This window comes from Ambystoma mexicanum, chromosome 8 (genome assembly GCF_040938575.1).
Source record: "Ambystoma mexicanum isolate Mex_15411 chromosome 8, UKY_AmexF1_1, whole genome shotgun sequence".
Classification (NCBI taxonomy): Eukaryota; Metazoa; Chordata; class Amphibia; order Caudata; family Ambystomatidae; genus Ambystoma; species Ambystoma mexicanum.
This window is the reverse complement of record NC_090929.1, coordinates 413,455,870-413,476,920: the sequence shown is the minus strand read 5'-3', so window position 1 is coordinate 413,476,920 and position 21,051 is coordinate 413,455,870. Positions and strand designations below refer to the sequence as shown.

The following is a 21,051-nucleotide window of genomic DNA, read 5'->3' as shown; positions in this document are numbered from 1 at the left end:
TGATATGGGACTCAATGGGAATGGGGTTTTACACCATTCCGCCTCCGGAATTCCCGGGTCACCGGGTTGTAATGCCCCGGTAATTCCAGGAATCACGGAGGCGGAATGGTAATACGAGTCCGGCGTTAACCAGGCGTTTTTACCGCCTTGGTTACCGCCGGACTCGTAATGAGGCCCTATGAGTGCGCCGCAGAGAACTCCTCATTGTCCAACACTCGATTAGAGCTAAGCAAAAAGGACCAATGTCACTCATTTATGATATTTCTTGAAAAACAGGGATTTCACTTCGCCCAGAAATCAGCAACAAGATGTGCTTACAAATGATGGTAGTAATCCCAGTGTCTGGAACCTCTACAATATGCAATGCATTGGGCTGAATGGTTACGAGGTGATGGAGGGTAAATGAGACGTGATTCGGGAGCAGCTATAAATCAGATATTTTCACAGTCATGAATGACCATATCAGGGATAAACTGGGAGTCAGTCTGGGATGGGTAGAGGGAGAGGGTAGGGGCGCCTCTTCACTGCTTAGTAACTTGATTATGATATATGATAGGTTATTTATAACATGCTTAATACCCAGAGGTTTCTAAGCGCGGACCCGGGGATCGAACCTGTGTTGCTCCGTGTTGCCTTGCTTCCAAGGCGAGCATGTTGTCCCTGAGCTGTCCTCCCGAGCCTCAATGTGTCTGTTTGTGACCAGTTTCTTTTTTGGGCTGGCTTTGTTGGGCGAGGAAGAGAGCATGGCAGTGGAGGGGGCAAGTAGAGAGAATAAGCAGAAGCAGGCACAGGTGGATCAGGGAATGAAAAGGTTGTGGAGGGAGGGGGATTGATGAGATCGAGAGGGACATGTGAGAAACCTGAGGGTATTCTCACTCCTACTCCCCCTGGGATTTTCTGCAAAGGTGGCCAGGGAAAGGCCATCACTTTGGATCCTGACCCTGGGGGCAGAGATGCGAGGGAGGATCACCTGGGTGGAGGGTCCTTGAGGACAGGGAGTGGGGTGCCCATGGGCCAGACAAGTTATCCCCTTATCCTAATGACAACCAACATAACCCTCCCCCAACCTTTATGGGCTATTATAAGCCAATTCCCCTCAATATTCCACATATAACTCTTGACAGTACTAAGACGAAGAGGAGACCATTAAGAGCAGTGAAGATTACCTCTTTTCACCACTTTGGTACTGGGACGAGGAATATGCCTACTAAGACTTGTGAGTGTCTGGCATGTCCCTCTGATTATGGTCAGGCAGGACTAATCAGTCAGCCACACCTGCAGCTTGTCAAGGGGCTGCAGGTATATAAATGGAAATCAAGCAGCCAGAGGAAGAGAGAAGGAGCGCGAGACGCTGAGCAACGAGCAAAGAGGCAGCCATGGTGGAACTGGAGCAGCGCAAGCCAGGACACCGGCAAGACTTCCAGCAGACTTGGGGAACCCAAAGCAAGTGGGCCATGTGACTTCCAGACCCCGGAACGCGCAGCGGGAGCTGCTGTGAAGCCGGAGCAGAGAGGACACTGTCCGTGTGCCGACCGAAGCACTGGAGCTGCCGGCGTGCAGAGGTATGCAGAAGGCTGGCTCGCTCCGGTAATATACAGAAGGCCGGTGAGTGTCGGGAGGGCAGAGCGGCTTTCGGGGCGCTCCAACACGACTGCAAAGGAACCCCAGTGTACAGTATAGAAAGAACAATGTGGTTATTGAATACCGAGCTAAAGAAAAACTTTACTTTAACCCGTTACATACTCATTGAATAACAAGCTAAAGAAAAATATTGCTTTGAACAAGTAAAGGCTCATTGATCACTGATCAAAAGGGACATTTGAATATTGAAATACAAAGGTGCACATTGAATCCTGAACCAAATAGAACTTTACAATTCTTGAATGATAAAAGGGCACATTTGAAGACAGTGAACCTTTTTGTGAGTGAATGCAGTGTGACAAGGCCACAGCTTGGAAGGGGAAAGGAAAACATGCTGGCAGGTCCACGAGGCCAAGGAAGTGCAATAATAACCCCAAAGCCAAGAGGCCAACAATTGGAGCCAAGTGAAGGTGACTTGGTGCAGAGGACCCAGTGCCAAGTAAACCTGTGTGTGTGTTTCACCGGTTGTGTGACCTGTAATGGGTGGACCGAGTAATCTAACAACTGCGCATAGACCACAGAGCCCTGCATGGCAAACCATAAGAACTCTGCACCAAGGCATAATGATACCAATGTATCCATGGATAGAAAGATGGTCAAGTTGACCTGGTGTTTTGCTAAGACTTTTTCCTGAGGCTTACAAGAACCACCGTTGTTGTCTTGAGAGCAGATTATCAAGACCCCTTTTTCTTTTGGATTGTGTTACTTGAACTTTGGGGAAGGGAACCCCAAGGATTGGTTCAGGACTGTTCCGCCCTGAACTGGGAGAAGGTAAACTTTGAGACTTTTTCATGGAACTTTCTTGCAATTGGTGAAGGAGAGCTGAAAGTAAGCTGTGAGCTGGAAGAAGCTCGAAACTTTAAGTTGGACACTAATTTCTTTGACTGTGACATCCCTACACAGACAGACATTTAAGTTGAACTTTTTGACTAGACTTTCCTTAGGATAGGGCAAGTTAGGCCTTCAACCAGCCTGACATTTAAGTTAATAAATATCTCTTGTTTGAGTTTTAAGTCTGTTGTCTGTGTCGTACTTCATGATGCCTTCACTGAGAAAAAGGAGCGATGCCGTCACTGAGGTATTGCAGGAGAAGACTTTTCATAGATTTGAAGACAAGGTGCGGGAACATGAGGAGAGAGTGTTTTGTATGGAGACCCAATCAGTATGTTGTTGCTAGGTAGAGATGGAAGAGCATCTGGATAAATTGTAAAGGTTGCATGTGGCAAAGTTGATGATCTTGTTTAGGGGCAGAATGAGTAGAGGGGAAGATTAGGCTTGAGCAGTAGTACAGCTTACTGATCACAAAGGTATAGATCAATGTGTCAGCAGAGTTGTGGGTTCAGTGGAAACAGATCTTTCTTATATTGAGAAGGTTGATTCTGCCGGAAAAGGATGTAATAAGGTTGCTCTCAAAGAGGACCCCAAAGTTGCAAGCCTTAGGAAATTGAGTGTAGTGGCCAAGAGTGAAGTTGGCAGGGGAGGCAATCATTCTTGGAGGAGCTCAGCATCAGCAGCAAAGAGCCATCCTTTGTGCATAGCAGAAAGATAAGCCAGCAATGTCTTATCATATGGCAGGGGTAAAGGAGGGAAAAGGGGAAAAATATCGGACTGTTTGACAAAGAAGTGATATTGAAAGCCAAAGGATGAGGCGCGTTTTTACGCTGGCAAGAGGTCAGGTGGTTGCCGAGGACTTATCATTGTGGGATGCCCACTAGCGGGTGTGTGTGTGTGTGTTTGTAAGGAGTTGTTAAGTGTTGTATGAGATGGAGAAGCAGTCCAAGAGTTAGGAGGACTCAGTCGAGAATGGTGTCCTTAATGCCAAGGGAGAAGAGGGTTTGAAGAATGGAGGAGTGGTCCACATTGTCGAAGGCTCCAGAGAGATCAAGTAGAATGCAAATGGATGAAAATTAAGAGTGGTGAGCGAAATAACAAACAAAGTCACTGGCAGAAAAAGAGAAGGATAGGGAGTGGTTTTTAAGGGGCAAGTCATGGCATGGGGAGTCCTCAATAGTCTGCAGGGGTGTCTGCAGAAGGCGATATACGGTCACTAAAATTAGGAGGTGGCAGAGCCCAGAGCAGTAGTTAGGGCAATGAGAGAGTATTTGTACGCCGCTAGCAACATATGTGATGGCGCAAAGTTATCAGATGGATGGCTGAATTTACCCATGACTGAGGGTGGGGGCTAGATGTGGGAAGGAGCGAGCATGATAATGTCAGTCAAAGGAGATAGCAAGTGTGTAATTTGAATGTGTTGAAGGCAAGTTCAGTAGAGTGGGTCTGCGCAGGAGTAGGCTCAGATAGAGGATTGACTTTGACTTGGTTAATGGGATCATCAAGTCAGGTTTGAATTTGATTTCAGTAATTGATGATAGAGGGCAAGCTGAGGGGTGTGAGATAGATACATTTGTGGCCGGAGCAAGAGAGGTCAAAAAAGCAGTAGAGACGAGAGTGTAGGTTACGAAGATGAGATCAAAGGCATTTTTTTGTGTGTGAGTAAGAAGGTTGACTAGGGAGTGATCAGAGAGAGTGGAGAGGCCACGCACTTGCGATGGGCCTTCATCCTTTTGGTGAAGCTGCATTCCCCTATTTATGATGGCTGTGACATCGCCTGGGAGTGTTTGGAATAGTAGGTCTCTTGAGAAGAAGATATTCAGGGTGGGAAGTAAATGATAAGGATGGTTAGAGGGATGGGAGAAATGAGATTTGTTCAAATGAGCAAGGACTAAAGTCAGAAGAGTCATAGCGCTGATGTGGGTGTTCCCTTGTTGATCTTTAGGCTAACACCAATGCCTTTTATAGAGCTTTGAGGGGAGTGAGAGGAGGTTCATAGGTCAGTTGAGAGAGCTTCCAGGGGTGACAGAGCCATGAGTGAAGATTCAACTTTCAGTGACAGCCATCACTAAGAGTTTGGTGTGATGAGATTTGAAGTGGTCAATGACAAAAACTATTGTGTTCCATAGGGATTGAGCATTCCATAGGCCCAGAGTGAGGGCTGTGGGAGAATAGACGGATGGGTGTGTGGCTGGTGGAAGATGGACAGAGTACTTTGAGGTTGGAGTGAGTGTGGTGTGAGGAAGAAGAGTGACTATGGTGCCATATGGAGGGAAAATGAAGGATTGGAATGGGGAGTGATACTGACTTGGACAGGTAGTGGGATAGAGCGTGGGGGGTGGGCATAAGCCTTATGAGCAAGAAAGGGAGAGGAGAGTGAAGAGGGGATGTAGGATGGATAGGAGCGTGGTGAAGAGAGGGATTAAGAGTACTAGAAGAGGCAGTTAGTGGTGGTTAGCTTATTGTCTACAAAATTAGGCTGCGTCTGACTAGCAGTATATTTTAATGCAGCTATGCTGACAGCAACCAAAAGCTCATTACATTGGACAGAAGTGTTCAAAAATGTATTTAGCATGCCAATAGCAACTAAAAATCAGGTTGAAGGAAAGGCAGTTCCACAAAGTACGCGCTGTACACTACAAATAATCAAGAAAACAATTGAAATCATCCATTCAAGGTAGTGCGTGCCGTTTATTTAATTACAAAATGAAGTCCAGTATTTGAGGCTGATAAAATGCCAACACGTGTTTCGACCTGCTAGGTCTTCATCAGGGCAAAATATCACAATGAAATTGCATGCCTCAGTAAATCAGATTTGACATTTCTTAAATCTAGACAATGACAACAAAAAGTGTCGGGAGGGAATAGGAGACAAAACGGGGGGACCAAAAAAGAGCAATAATGAATATCATTGACCACTGATGTAGTTCATAGACTATATGCCAAAACTAAATCATCAAATCACATATTCAACCACAAACTTAATACAATACTCATTGTACCATAGGTACAATTAATCCAAAATTGTTAGGTAGAAAAAAGATAACCATTTTGAGACTACATCCCAAATTCATTCGATCCAGACTGCTTGGTAAGACATTTTCTTATAGCACTTCAAGGCTACATCATAGGTAATACTCTTTCTTGGCATTTATGAGCTCTGACAAAAAACAGAGTATGCCATCTTAAAAGGAGCACATCATTGCATCCACCTCATGATTTACACTTCCATGACTCCGAGGTAATACCCCGTTACAATATGCAAAGATATACAGGATGTGTCCAGCCCCATATATATGTGTATGCTGGAGTCAGAGATTAATCTCATAGGGCCAATCGGTCACCCTCATTAATGATTCCTAAAGATGGCTCATCATATTGTTTATGCCTCGCTACACAGGCCCCTGTTCCTTCATGATTACGTATGGATTTAATAAGCCATAGTATTATATTCTGGTTTGCAATTACTTGTTACCAGTGCTGTGTGAAGACAAACATCTGTATTGCTAAGGGCAGGAAGATCACTGGTGCTTTCATGAAACCTAAATAATTAGCCTCATTACATGAGCATGGTGTATCACTTCTCTAGGAAAAAGAGGTAAAGTAAATTGGAGTGAATCAGATTTAGGAGAGACAGGCCACAACACCTATTATAAGTAAGTCCTCACTATGTGATAAAGGTTGTGTATGCTCACTCAGGCACCACTTAAAAAAGATCTTACCAAAATATTTACTAAATGTTGAAGGCACATCTGCACTCCGTCTTTGATAACGTTTCCAGCCTTTGTTTTCCGCAAAATGGGCTCACAGTTTGATCTTGGGCGCACAAACTCCTAAGCGTTGTGTTAGATGCGTTTATTAATAATGGGTCAGTTCACATATTGGCTGGAATGAGAAGAGCACAAAAAGCGTGGAGCTGGCTATTGCCCAAGTCAGCTAATCTAGAAAAAGAAAACAGCGTGCATATAGCAAGGAAAGTATCTCCTACCGAGAAATACGCTCGAAGATAAATAGTACGCCCATTCATGTCCCAAGGGTTAAGGGTAGCTAGAACGACGTGATCATTAACTCTTGTTGAGTGCTGCTTTAAGTAAATACCTGAAATACAAAGACACATTGCACCCGAATCAGGATGTGTCCTGGAAGAAATCCCCCAGCGTGTGTGTGCATGTAGTATAAAGTGGCAAATTCTATTCTTACTATAATAATAATTTAGCATTTATATAGTGCTATGAACCCTCAAGTATCTGAGCTCTGGTTATTACCCACGGTGTGTGGTGCTCATTTATCGAGCTCAGAAGCATGAAAGGCTGGGTTTGGCCTTGCCGGGATTCGAACCTGCGTTAGCAGGCTCTGCAAAGATGTCAAAGCGAGCACTCTACTCGCTGTGCTATCGGACCGGCTGTTATACTAGGAAATGCAAATTAACACCCATTGCGTCTCAGAGATTCAGGAACAGCGACGGCGACCGTTCGTCTTGACTGCCTGCATTGTTTATATACCTAGGTTAATATGTCAAGTGACAGGTCATGTGCCGTGAATATGAGGAACATGAAGAAGTTAAATTGATTGAAACTTCATTTAAAATGTGCATTCCAACCTCTAAATTACTGTGTATGTGCTGCAGTCTATAACGACTAATAATATTGAGAAAATCCTTAAAGACACAACAGCCTTTGATTATATATTAACATGAATTTGACATGTGACCATTCACGTGACGTGCATAATAAAGAATGCACAATAATTTGTATTATTACGACTTGAAGAACTCTTATGAGTTACCCAGACTGATGCTATGAGGAAATCCCTAAGTGCCACGCATGATGTATTAAGAGTTGTTTGAATATGCCTGCATTGATTGGTCACGTGACAATGCTCGTGCATTTGGGAGAACGTATAATTATTTGTATTGTTTGAGACAATGTTAAGTAGTCTCACTAGTCCATTTGTGTGCAAGGCTTAGCCAAATGAGCTGTTGCATGTCACATGTAGTTCAATCCAAAGGAACCAAATAATAATAGTTTTCTATTACCAAACCTAACTGTTTGGTGTCTAGTATTAGGATAGTCACTTCTGTTGGTTGCCTGCTAGGGTAACTTACCCTGTTGTAATATACATATCAGTACAAGTGCAATGTGTAGTATGCAAGTATACTAACATTCTCCTGAAAGATCAAATTTGGTCTATCAGAGCTTGAAATAGCTGTTAATGGTATAATAAAGTATACCGCAGGGAGTAGATGCAATGTCAGGTGCCCCTACCATTTTGAAGTCTCTGCCAATCAGTGTGCAACAAGTACGTTAAGATAATTCCAAAAAAAACATACATCACCAGGATAAATGATCTGGAGTTTATACCTTCAATTTCTCACCTGGGTTCACACTGAGAAAGACAGATCTCTATGCTTTAAAACAGAATATTTCACAAAAACACATTTAGTTTGTGTTCTGTATTGAGTCCATATCGAGTAGATCTTCATGTACAAATCATTCGCGCCTCCAACTGACGGAGATGTAATTGGCGATACCCTCCTTTTGTGTGTACTCTAGCCTTTTGTAGGCCCACAAAACTGATGTCTTTGCGATTGTCACTGTGATGTTGAGTTTGCCAATGAGTAGCAAAAGGAAGCTTGGGGTCTTGGCTGTTTAGATTTGCCAGATGTTCCCGTATTCTCACATGTAACTCCCGAATGGTTCTTCCTACGTAGGTCTTCTTGCATAGACATACCACTGCATAAACAAAATATTTCGTTTTGCAATTTATAAAATCTTTTATCTCAATTTGAAGGCCCCCATGGCAGATAAAATTACTGGTAGGTGAAAGTGCAAATTGGCAGAAGTTACAATTCCCACATTTGTAGAACCCTTTGATCTGGCTACTCACCCAATTAGAAACAGTGCTACTGTCAGGTTCGGGTTCAAGAAACGAAGGGCTAATCTTGTTCTTCAAGGTTTGGGATTTAGTGAAGATTATTTTCGGATACAGTGTAAGATATTGGAGCAAATCCATATCCAACTTCAGTAAGTGTTTTGCGAGTATTTTGTGATAAAGCTAATCTTCTCTGGGTAACCACCCTTGTGTGTTGGTTCTTTACTCAACAAAGTATTCCTATTAAGAAGATTTGATTGAGATCGGGCTTTGTCAATACATTCGAAAGAATAGCCTTGTTTCCAGAACACACAGGAAACCTACGGCAGTGAACTCAATTTTACATGCCACCAGCTGCCATGAAAAAGCAGTTATTAACAATATCCCCATGGGTGAATTCCACTGCGCTAGACGCAATTGTAGCTCGGATCAAATATTTCACTTAGAATGTGAACTGCTCGGGCAAAGATTCAACAAACAAGGCTATTCTTCCAATTGTATTGATGAGGAATTTGCCATCCGTCTCCAAATTATCAATGGGATCTCATCAGAAAAACTGAGGAGGGCAATCCTCACAGAGAAAAACATGTATCTATCCCGCATCCCCGAAATGGGGCGTCTTCGAGAACGCAGGGTTGATCAGGTGAAGGTCATCGAAGCCACAATACAACGTCTTCCACTCGACAACCCCAGAAAATCAGGAAGTTGCAGCAGTATCAAGACGCCAAGGCACCAGAGAACACGTAGAAAGAGGGACAAACCCCTTCAAGCCTCACACGCCTCAAGGTAGAGAAAACGCATGCAAGTGGTGCGGTGGCCCATGAGACAAAGGAGAAACATGCCCAGCGTGGGGGTCAACCTGTTGTAAGTGCAACCACCTCAACCACTACGCGGCGGTCTGCCTACACCCCCCAACCAAAAGCAATCGTGAACAACCACCACGAAAGTTGCAAGAACACCGAAGGAAGTTCGCCCCTCTCACCAACCAAGCAGAAAAGGGAAAGCAAGAGCTGTTGACCACTCGCAGAGATCATCAGACACGAGTGAAAGCGAAGACGGCGCTTCCCCTGATAGAAATGACAAGGAAAGGTGAAGAAGGCACAGCAAGAGGATACACAGAGTTTACCTACTCTCAGCAGTAGAACCTAGGAGACACAAGCAACGGAAAAGACCATCGTGCACAGTCCTGGCGGACGGAAAACCTCTAAATGTCGTCATTGACACTGGTGCCACCGTCAATGGCATGCCAGTAACAGCATTTTGAAAACTCCGACCAAAGCTCCTGGACAGAAAAGTCAGACTGTATGCATACGGTTGTAAGAAACCACTGCCTGTACAAGGGTCTTTCAGTTTGGACTTCTCACACAACAACACCACGTGCCGAGCCCGCAAATATGTCGTCGACGCAGGCTGCGAAACACTCCTAAACTGCAAAACAGCGGAAAGACTACAACTAGTACAATTCGCATTCAGCATCCAACACACTGAAATCAATGACCTGCTTCAGAAGCACCACAAAGTGTTCCAGGGCATCGGCTGACTCAAAGGCAGATCCATCAAACTACATATTGATCCGACTATCGAGCCAAAAGCGGTACGCCATCGCCCAGTACCATTCCACATGAGTGAAGCCGTTGAACAAGAACTCGGCAAACTGGAACAAGCCGGAATAATAGAGAAGACGTCAAGGCCCACCTCTTGGGTGTCCCCCATGGTGGTAGCTCAAAAGCCCAAACAACCCAACGCAGTACGAATCTGCATCGATATGCAGCTCCCAAGTGCTGCCATCGGAAGAGAACGCCACATCATGCCGACCATAGACAAACTCATCGTCGACCTGACTGGAGTGACGATATTCAGCAAGCTGGACCTCAGGTCGGGATACCACCAACTCAAACTGGCCAAGGAGTCGAGATACATCACCACCTTCTCCTCCCACTTAGGGCTAAGGTGGTCCAAGCGTCTGAACTTCAGGATCTCATCGTCAGCTGAAGTGTTTCAGCACAAAATCAGAAAAGTCCTTAATGGCCTGGAAGGAACAACCAATATCAGTGACGACATCATCGCATTTGCGAAAAGCGACAAAGAACACCCCAAATGACTCGCTGCAGTTCTGCACAGAGTGGAAGGGGCAGGGCTAACTCTGAACGCATAGAAATGCGAGTTCGGGAAGGAAGAACTCTGCTTCTTCAGATACATCTTCAAGCAAAGGGGGTCTCGCCAGACCCAGCTAAAGTAAATGACATTAAAAGCGCCAAAGCCCCGCAATCTGCCACAGAAGTATGGAGTTTCATGGGGATGGCAACGTACTGCGCAAGATTCATCCCAGACCTTGCCACCATAGCAAGCCCCCTCCGCGAACTAACAAAAAAGGACCAGAGGTGGGAGTGGTCATCCACTCATCAGCAAGCATTCCAGCTAATCACGGACTCACTGTCCGCCTCCACAACCATGGCGTTCTTCGACATTGAAAGACACAACAAACTCCTAGTTGACGCCAGCCCTGTTGGCCTAGGAGCAGTAGTCGCCCAAATTGACAAGGAGGGCAACATACACCCTATTGCCTTCACTAGCTGTGCACTGACCAAAACGGAACAAAATTACGCGCACGTTGAGAAAGAAGCCCTCGCAATCTTGTTGGGATGCAGACATTTCAAGGTATATCTACAAGGCAAACGCGCAAAGGTATTCTTGGACCACAAGCCCCTCATCCCGATATTCAAAGGCTCAGCACCACACCCCCCAGCACTCACTGAAAAGTGGATGCTTGAACTCCATACACATACAACATAGAGGTAGAATACAGGGCAGGTGCAGAAAACCGAGCCGACTACCTGTCCCGCCACCCGTGACCAACCACTGACCAGGAGGAAAGACACGCAACAGAGACGAATGAACATGTATGTCACGTAGTCGCCTGCGCCTGACCACGAGCCATTACCCTGCCAGAAGTAGCAGACGAGACCGAGGCAGACGCCATACTGACCCACACCACTCTGGCCATCCAATCCGGGAACTGGAAGAACTTCCTATCCTTCATGCCACAGCGCACAAAACCCGCTCAAGAAAAGCGGCAAGCACTCTTCGCGATCCGCCACGAACTTACCATTGCCCCCAAAGGAGTGATACCTAAAGGACACTGAATCTTACTCCCCGCGACTCTGGTGGAAAGAGCCCTTAAGAGCCCACAGCGGGCACCAGGGAATTGTAAAAACCACCTCCTACCTAAAATCCCAGATGTGGATGCCCCACATACAACAGCGGGTGATGGACCTCATAGAATCATGTGCAGCATGTCAAGCCACCAGGAGGGCAGAAAACCCGGAACCCATCTTCAGGGCACCGAGCAGCAACCTGCGGTGGGAAGCTGTTAGCATCGCCTACTGCACCATTGCAGGAGAAGGTTACCTGCTAGTCCTGGTAGACGAATTCAGCAGGTACCCGGAGGTTGAGCATGTGGCGTCCACCAATGCCGAGACAATTACTCTAGCCCTAGAGAAGATATTTGCAATACATGGCATCCCGGCAAAAATCCAAAAGTGACAATGGACCACCGTTCACCAGCCAAGAGCTATGCCAATTTTTCCATGATCTCAACATAAGACACAAGCGGATCACCCGAGGATGGCCACAAGCAAGCGGGGACGCTGAACGGTTCATGGGAACACTTAACAAAGTCATCTGAATCGCGAAAGAACAAGGCCACTCATCGACAGGGATCAGCCCGGCTGCCCTCATGTTTGGGGTACCGGTACATGCCGAACTCGCCATCCATCCGAACTGGGTAACACCTGACCCCCGCCATCGAAGCAAGGTGCGTCAAGAGAAATGAACAAGAAAGCCGCATTCGCCGCGCGAGCCACCGGGAACTGCAACCAGGGGACACAGTAATAGTCAAGAACCAAGCTCCACCCAAGAAAATGTCTCTAAACTTTGAATTCCGACCCTGGACAGTCAGTGCTGTGAACCACAGCATGATCACAGCCACCAGAGGAAGTGAGACAGTCACCAGAAACATTTCACACTTCTGGAAAGTCCGGGCACGCTATGGGAAGAGGACCTGAGGACCCCACAGACAGGGACCAGACCACACGCACAGCAAAGCGAACCTAAGTCATCCGAAACCCTTGGCACCCCTCTAGAGCGAAGGACACCGGCCCCATGCGAGGATGAATCCAGGACCGAAACCCACCAAGCAGCAGAAACGGAGAGGAGCCATCCTCGATATAGCCTGAGAGAAAGGCCACGGCCATCATGCCGCCTACAAGGATACTTAATACAAGGAGTTTACCATCGAGCGAATCCCCATGGTATGACTTCCTAAGAGACTAGAACGTACAAACCCTGTTTGAAATGTTATTGTTCACGACCGGGGGGAAGCATTCCAAGTATGGGAGGAATGTGATGTCACGTGCCCCGGAAAGACCGTTCTCGTGTCAGGGGGCGGCTGGATTAAAGAATAAAGGAATCACCGGAAATGACGCCTGTGCGCCAGTCCGGGTTTATGCAGCACATCAAGTGGTCCTGTGTGTTATTGCTGCGCTGCGCTGCATTGCCAGGCCCGAGTGGGCCTCATCATCTTGCTGGGCCTCTGCCGTGACGGAGGGCCCACACCATCACAAATATGTTGAACCACCTTTAGGAATAATTAATGAGGGTGACCAATTGGCCCTATGATATGATTCTCTCACTCCAGCATATTGTCATGCCTGCGCCATGGGCGCATACATTTACGATCAATATGGACCTTATTTCCCATTTGCGAGACTTTGGTGCTTTTCTATTTTTCCCAACAAACTACACTTACCACAATGCACTTGGCTATAACCATCTTTTCCTGGCCATTCCTATTCGCCATCTTCGGAACTACAATCCCCAGAAGCCCTAGGGATCTCCTCTGCTTCCACCAGCTCAGGAACAGAGAGGGAGGTGGCCGATTGTCTACAGGTGTGCTTAGCCAGGTGCGACCAATTAGCCTGCCTCTGTGCTGGGCTGGGTGGTATAAAAGCTGCTGCCTGCAGGAGCTCAGTCTCTTGCATTAGGAGTCTTTCCGGCACCTTGTTGCTTTGAGCTACGGATCTTGTATGCGGTTCCTCCTTACTCCGACTTTGGATCCAGTGCCCTGCCAGACTCTCTACATTGCAGCCGATCACGCTCTGCTGCCTTCCAGCCTCTGCCCTTGCCCAGCCGGGCTCTCTACATTGCAGCCGATCACGCTCTGCTGCCTTCCAGCCACAGCCCTTGTCCTCTGGGCTCCCTGCTCTGCAGCCTGCCTCACTCCGGCTGCCTACATCCCTTGTCCTCTGGGCTCCCTACTCTGCAGCCTGCCTCACTCCGGCTGCCTACAGCCCTTGTCCTCTCGGCTCCCTGCTCTGCAGCCTGCTTCACTCCGGCTGCCTACAGCCCTTGTCCTCTGGGCTTCCTACCTTGCAGCTCATCACGCTCCACTGCTTACTACCTACCTTTTTGTGCTGGGTTCTCGGCCTAGCAGCCCTCTACAGTCCTCTGCAACTTTCTACGGTCAGCGGCCCTGCCCCTCAGGGCTCACACCTTGCTGCCCAGCCCTTCTGGGTTCCTTGACGTGCAGCCTCCTTTACTCTGCTGCCCTAAGCCCTTTCCCTCTAGGCTCTCTACCTTACAGCCCTGCTCTTGTGGACTTGCTCATCCTGCTTTACTCCGCTGCCCTAAGCCCTTTCCCTCTGAGCTCTCTACCTTACAGCCCTGCTCCTGTGGGCTTGCTCATTGCTTTCCTGCTCCTCTGAGCACTCAACCTTGTTCCTTACTGTTCTGTGCTATCCAATCCTGTTACATGACTTTCCCTTCATTTCCTTCTGCTAGTTTGCTATCAACTTCCTTTTCCTGGATTTGTCTGTAAGTATCTTCTCTTGTACTGTTCGTAGACCCTTTTGTACAGAGCTTGTCTGTTGGTTTCCTTCAGGCAACCTCTGCCCCTTCCCTTGTCTCGTTTCTACGTTACAGACACCCATAGCTGTTGTTCCAAGTCATGAGCAAACAGCGTGGGCCTCTTTTATAGCAAACTGTGCAGAAGGCTAGAGTTTTTCCTAAGGTCCGTGGAATACTCTTTCCCTATATCTGCATACACCACTAGAGGGAATCCATTCTGTTGTACCTTATTCCTTGCTACACTTGACTACTCTTCGTTCTCATTACTTTCAGCTGTGTGTTTACTATTCTGTCCACCTTACTTCGGCACAACCACCCGAAACCCTTCCTGGGTGTCCTGTGCCTCTCTTTTCAGGGTGTCATCTCGTGACACATATATATGGAGCTAGACACATCATGTATATCTTTGCATATTGTAACAGGGTTTTACCTCGGAGTCTGGGAAGTGTAAATCATGGGGTGGATGCAATGATGTGCTCCTTTTTAAGATGGCATACTCTGTTTATTGTTAGAGCTCATAAATGCCAAGAAAGAGTATTACCTATGATGTAGTCTTGAAGTGCTAAAAAATATTTTCTTACCAAGCCGCTTGGACCAAATGAATTTGAGAGGTATTCTCGAAGTGGTTATCTTTTCTCTACCTAACAATTTTGGATTAATTGTACCTATGTTGCAATGAGTATTTTATTAAGTTTGTGGTCGAATATGTGATTTGATGATTTAGTTTTGGCATATAGTCCGTGAACGATATCAGTGGTCAATGATATTCATTATTTCTCTTTTTTTGTCTCCTCTTCCCTCCCGCCACTTTTTGTTGTCATCGTCTAGATTTAAGAAATGTCAAATCTGATTGACTGAGATATGCCATTTCTTTGTGATATTTCGCCCTGCGGAAGACCTAGCATGTCGAAACATGTGTTGGTATTTTATCAGCCTCAAATACTTGACTTCATTTTGTTATTAAATAAATGGCATGCACTATTTGTGCCTTGAATGGATGAGGGTTTCACTACAACCGCAGCTGACTCACTCTTTTTCTTAGATTGAATATCATAATAGATATCTAGTCTCAGGGCACTCTCAATCTAGTTACCCTGAAACACTCCTATCTAAAAATCAGATTGTATTGGCTATTAGTGACTGAAAACAGATTTCATAGCCCGGAAGTGACCAAAAATTGTAAAGTTTACGCAGAGCTCATAGGTGTATGTGAGCAGTACTGTTATTGACACAATCCTGGCATCTGAGAAGATATCCATATGGAGTAGAGGGGCGAGGAGGCATCTTACCTTTGCCAATCCACCAGGGCGAGTCTGTAAGGATGCTACCGTAGTTGAAGTGTGCATCTGAACACATTTCTCAGTTACCCCTAATCACAGCAGTGATCAAAATTACGATTGGATAAGCAGGAGCTAAAAGTAGCTCCTGAGTCTCCAGCATGAGCCAGTGACTGACCAGGAGCCAACGCTGGAGAATGAGGAGCTGGTGCATAGAGTTCCGCAATTCTAATTTCCAGATGCAAACATTTTATTCTGTCCATTATTTATGACCCCATATGCTTTAAATGTCTTCGAGATGTGCCCTAATGTTTATTTATTCACTGTCCCAATTCCACAGAGTTAAATTCACATAGGTGTGTTTGTTCGACATCAGTTGGCCTGAGTAGCCAAAAGTAGTTGCTGGTAGATGTTGGTATAAGATAATCATGCTCTTCTAGGCAACAAGCAGGAGCTAGATAGATCCCTGCTCCCCATCACAGCACACCTTGCTTTGTTGGTGTGCTGAAGAAATCAGGCAGCCATAATGGAAAGGCCTGCCTTGTTATATATGCTGCTACAGGGATGATTCTTTTGCCGTATACATCACCCAGCTCCAGAGTGGTCACTCTGTTGCATGCCACAAACAGTGCAACGTTGAGAACTTGACCAATGGAGTCTGTACAATTTACAGTGCCAGAGATTCTGCTGGTGGGAATGTTTAATGAGACCTGGCTAGCACACATCTGGCCTCAAGAGCAGGTAGAATGTCCAAAACAATTGCCTGTGGTGGAAATCTTGGAATCCTTTTCGATGCAAAGCGGACTATGTCCCCACAGGTAGGTACAAAATGAATAAATTAATCTTAAACTTGAAAGTGCTTTGGCACGAGATCAGGTGGTAGTAACACTAGTTATGTCTCATTTTGTCTTTGCTAGCAGTGTAGTCATAGGGTACCCTCTGCCCATGAATTAGTGCTTGCAAAGTGTACAGAATGTGACTTGTAGTCTCTGTATTCCAGCACTAACCCGAGCCAGGGAGAGCTCCTTACCTGCCCAGGTCAGGGACGGTAACCCTTGGAACCACCATCCCCACCCACCTGGCCATCTGGATACGGAAAGGTGCTCCCCTGAAAATAAAATTGCTGTTAACAGGAGATGTGCCATACCCTGAGTTCTTACCTTATTAACTGGACAGATGCCAAAGTGGATTTTATAGGGACCCAAAGAGGGACCCACCTTTATTTATAAAAACACGTATACATTTTTAAACAAATGTCCTATTCCCTTCCTACAATTCTCCTGACATGAGTTCCCTCTAAATGGGGATCTGCTCATTAGCCTACCCTTCCTTGGAGGGGTCTTGGATACTACCCACTGGAGTGGGAGGCCAGATGATGGCCTCTGCGGGTGGTCCCCACCCCAACCTAGGCGGCCTCAGGCAGGCTGCCGCTTTCTCCTGCTACCTCATGCCAGGGTACCTCCCGTCTACCCCCTTTCATGTAACTATAATATCCTACATAACATTGCCTACTTAACTTCTCCCTAAATGCCTTCTCCCCCACACTACACTGCCGTTACATAACATTCTTATTCTAAACATTACCTATTATAACTATAAACATGAATGTTAAAGATATTTGTACCGTGCACCGTCGCCACCGGAGTGGTCCACAGGCGCTCTGGCGGATCTGAAAAGGAGAGTGTGAAGCAATCAAGGTATCAAGGGGTTAGTAGAGTGTAGTAGGAATAGGAAAGTGAGAGTTGTGATGTCCTGTTGGCAGCTTCAGTTCAGTTTGCACCTTTTGCTAAGCTTAAGTGTGGTTTTCGGGTCGATGCAAATTCCTGTGTGCTGTTGTGCCGGGATATGTATTGTTAGTCCGTTGTTGCAATGTGGTGAAGTGCGTGCGGATTGCTGTGCAGAGAGGTGGTTGTGTGTGTTTCTGCATGAGAAGTTTATGCAGAAAGTTGAGGTTTTAGAATTGGGTAAGAAGGTTGTTTTCCTTCTTACCTCTTTGTCTTGCGTTATCTGTGCTCAACATCTATGATTATCCTATGTGTTTGATGTTGTAGATTGTCCGCCTAGTTGGTCGGCCTGTTGAGTGGCAGTTTTCCTCTGCGTTGCTCTAGTGGTATGTGTACCTGGCTTTTGCCGGCGTGTTCCTGCACCCTGGGGTTGGGGATGTTTAGGTTGGAGGATTCTGGTCCGTCCCTGCCAATCCCGTCATGGGGCCTTTACCTACCTATTTTTCCGCTGTGGAATAAGGTGTGTGCACATGGGATTTCAGGCCTCCACTCCCCATCCCACCTTATGGTTAGGGAAGATTAAGTTGGGTCAAGGTTTGCTCCGTGGGACTCTTGTTTCCCGTCAGTCTACGATTCTTAGTCGTTTCCTCCTGTTTCTGGAGCAAAGAGCCAAGTTTTGAGTAGTTTTCTGAATTGCAGATGATCCCTTGTGTTGCATATGTTTTTTGGTAGGTGATTCCAGGTTATTGCTGCCAGGTGAGAGAAGGATGATCCTCTGATTTTTCTTTTGTTTTATGGCTTTGGTTCTAAGTGAATGTTGCTTGATCTGAGTGGTCTTGTTGGATGGTACACAGTTATTTTCTCATTTAGGAACTCTGCTCCTTGGCCGTGGATTGCTCTGTGTTTAATGCACATTGTTTTGAACTTTATTTGAGGTTTTATTGGTAGCCATTTTACAGGTTTCAGCACTGGGGTAATGTGTTCTCTTCATGGTAGTTTGAGCAGGAGTCTGGCTGCACCATTTTGGATGCGCTGGAGTTTGTTTAGTAGTCGTTCTGGCATTCCTAGATATAGGCTGTTAGCGTAGTCTACTCTGGACAGGATGATTACAATGATGGTGAGTGTTTTGTGGGTGAAAGAGAGGAATGCAGGATCCTTTTTACTGCGTGTAGGAGGAATACACATTTCTTGATTATTGCGTTTACTTGAGGCTCAAGTGTTAGTTCAATGTCCATCAGGACTCCATCAGGACTCCCAGGTTCTTTAATATCGTTGATGGAGTCAGTGCTGTTCCCAGTTCCGTCAGCCATCGGATGTAGTGAATGTCTTCCCCGCTATTGGATATGATCATTAATTCTGTTTTGTCCGGGTTGAGTTTGAAGCTGTTAGTGTTCATCCAGCTGTAGGGTTCTTGTAGGCAGTTTTCCAGGGTTGCGTTTCCTTCTTGTGTATCTTGTATTTTGTAGACAATCTGTGTCATCAGTGTAATTGTAGCATGTGAGGCTGTATTTTTGAATGAGCTTCGTTAGTGGCATCTGGTATATGTTGAAGAGCAATGGGGAAAAGGAGGATCCGTGTGGTACTCCACAGGTGGATTGCCTTGTAGTGGATTTGAAAGGTTTGATCCATATGGTTTCTGTTCTGTTTATCAGGAAGGATTTAATCCATAGAAGGGCTAGGTCGGTGATTGCTATTTCTTCCAAACTCCCGATGAGGAGTCAACCTCATGGTTGACTGTGTCAAATGCTGCGGAGAGATCCAGAAGTATTAGAGCTGTGCTTTTGTCTGTGTCTGCATTAGCCTTTAGATTGTCCCAGATTGAAAGCAGTTCCATTTCCGTTCCTCGTCGGTCTAAAGCCTACTTGTGCTTGATCCAGCAGTTGGTGGTATTCTATTAATTATTGTGTTATTCTATATAAGTATGTTTCGAGTATTTTCACTAGGTAAGGAATGTTGGAAATGGGTTTATAGTTGGAGAGGTCCTCCACGTTTCCTGTTATGTCCTTGAGGAGCGGCTTGATGTTTGCCGATTCGAATGATCGCGGTACTTTCCTTGTTGAAAGTGATTGGTTGAAAAGTTTTCTCTAGTATTCCATGTGTGCTCCTTGTGTGAGGATTGACTTGTGTATGTCTGGGAGGCATGGATCCACGGGTGAGCCTGCTTTGTTGCTATTGCTTACCAGCTTGACAAATGTCTTGGCTGATGTGTGGGAAGCTTCTGAGTTTGTTCTGGCGATCCTCTGGTGGCTGGGTCAGTTGCATGTTGTAGTTGCTTGGTTTGCTTTGTATGATCTGTTGGATGGTGCTTCTTTTTTTTTGTAAGTGGTCTGCAATATCATTGCATAGTTTCAGTGAAGGTATTGCTGTGTTTGTGCAGCCAGGAGGGTTTCTCATTTTGTTTGATTTGAAACAGCTCTTTTTGGGTGTTGGCGGCTTTGGTGATTCTGTTTTGGTAGTATTTCTTTTTGGGCTTATGGATTTCCTTTTTGTATGAGTGGATTTGTATTTAGAGTTGTATTTTCTTTTCCTGATCATTTTTTTTCCTCCTCCTTTTCATGGTGCGGGAGTAGCAGGGTAAAGCATTTTGCTGTCGCTCTTTTGCACGATGGAGTGAACGGTTTTTCCTTGGATTTCTCATCGATTGTCTCGCGATCCATTTATGAAGTAGTGCGTTTTTTTGTCGAGGTCCACTTCGTCCAGCGTCGTCGTTGGTGGTTTGTTGATTTCTAATTCTGCTAAGTTGCTAGTTTTGATGGTCCCCCAGTTTCTTTTCATGGTAGTCAGCAGTTTACCAGGTTGTTTGTCTGCCGTTTTTAGGAGCGTGATCACGAAGGGAATGATGAGGTGGTCGCTCCAGAGGATCTGTAACGGTGGCGTCGTTGTGATGAGGTTTTTGTTGGCGAAGATTGCATCTTATGTATGACCCACTGTGTGGGTTGGTCCTTTGACTGGCTAATGCAGTTTCATTGTCTTCAATTGTTTGGCTAGTGAGTTTTGTGAGTTAGCGGTTTCTTCATCGAACCAGATGTTAGTCGCCCAGGATTATCAGGTGTTCCTGCTCGAGGGCTAGGCTGGTGATGGCTTCAGTGAAATCGTCGACAAAGGTTGCATTGTATGTTGGTGGTCTGTTTACCAGAACAAATTTGAGGTTTGTTTTGGTGTTTGCTGTTAGGTGAAGGATTAGGGATTTGCAGTTTTTGATGTTTAGTGGTTCATCCATTTTGATTTTCAGGTGTTGCTTGTATGCTACCACCAGTCCACCTCCTCTTTTGGTTTTTCTGTTTGCTCTTGACCACTTGAAGTTGTCAAGGATGCAGTTATGCTGTGTGATTTTGTAGTTGTCGTCTAGCCAAGTTTCTGTTATGAATAAGATGTTGGTACCTCCGTCACGCAGGAGGTCGAAAATCTCTTTGGCATGTTTGGACTTTGATCTTTCGTTGATTAGGTTGCAATGGATCTTTTCTGCGTAGTTGGGTTTGTTTTTTAAACCTTGTTTTGTCTTGTGGTTGTTCTGTTGGAGTTTACTGTGTTGTTGTCAGAAATTGGTTAGTGGTCCGTATAGTCTACTTCCTCGCAGTAACAATCTGTTAGATCGGTTGTTGGGTTGATGAGTTCTCCTGCTTCTTCATCTTCTATGTTTTGATGTGGTTGCTGCTGCTGCCCTTGTGTTTTTGTAATCTCAGGAGTGAGTGCATTGCTTTTGTTCCTTTCTCTTCTCGGGTCTTCTCTTCTTCATGGTTCTAGTGAGTTCTCAGCATGCCTGGACATGTCGGTGGTGTTGAGGTGGTGAGGCAGTTGCAAGG

General features: G+C 45.8%; 1 protein-coding gene across 4 annotated transcripts in view; it reads left to right on the top strand.

The window, feature by feature from the left end:
• The window catches only part of LOC138472013 (F-box only protein 6-like), a 405,487-nt gene that overhangs the window by 22,826 nt on the left and 361,610 nt on the right, over window positions 1–21,051 (top strand). The window contains exon 2 of one of the 4 annotated variants that reach the window (XM_069609921.1): window positions 15,076–15,107. The exons of the other annotated variants lie outside the window; for them this stretch is intronic. The gene's annotated coding sequence lies outside the window, so the exon portion shown is untranslated. The remainder of the gene's footprint in view (window positions 1–15,075; window positions 15,108–21,051) is intronic. 4 annotated transcript variants of the gene reach the window in all.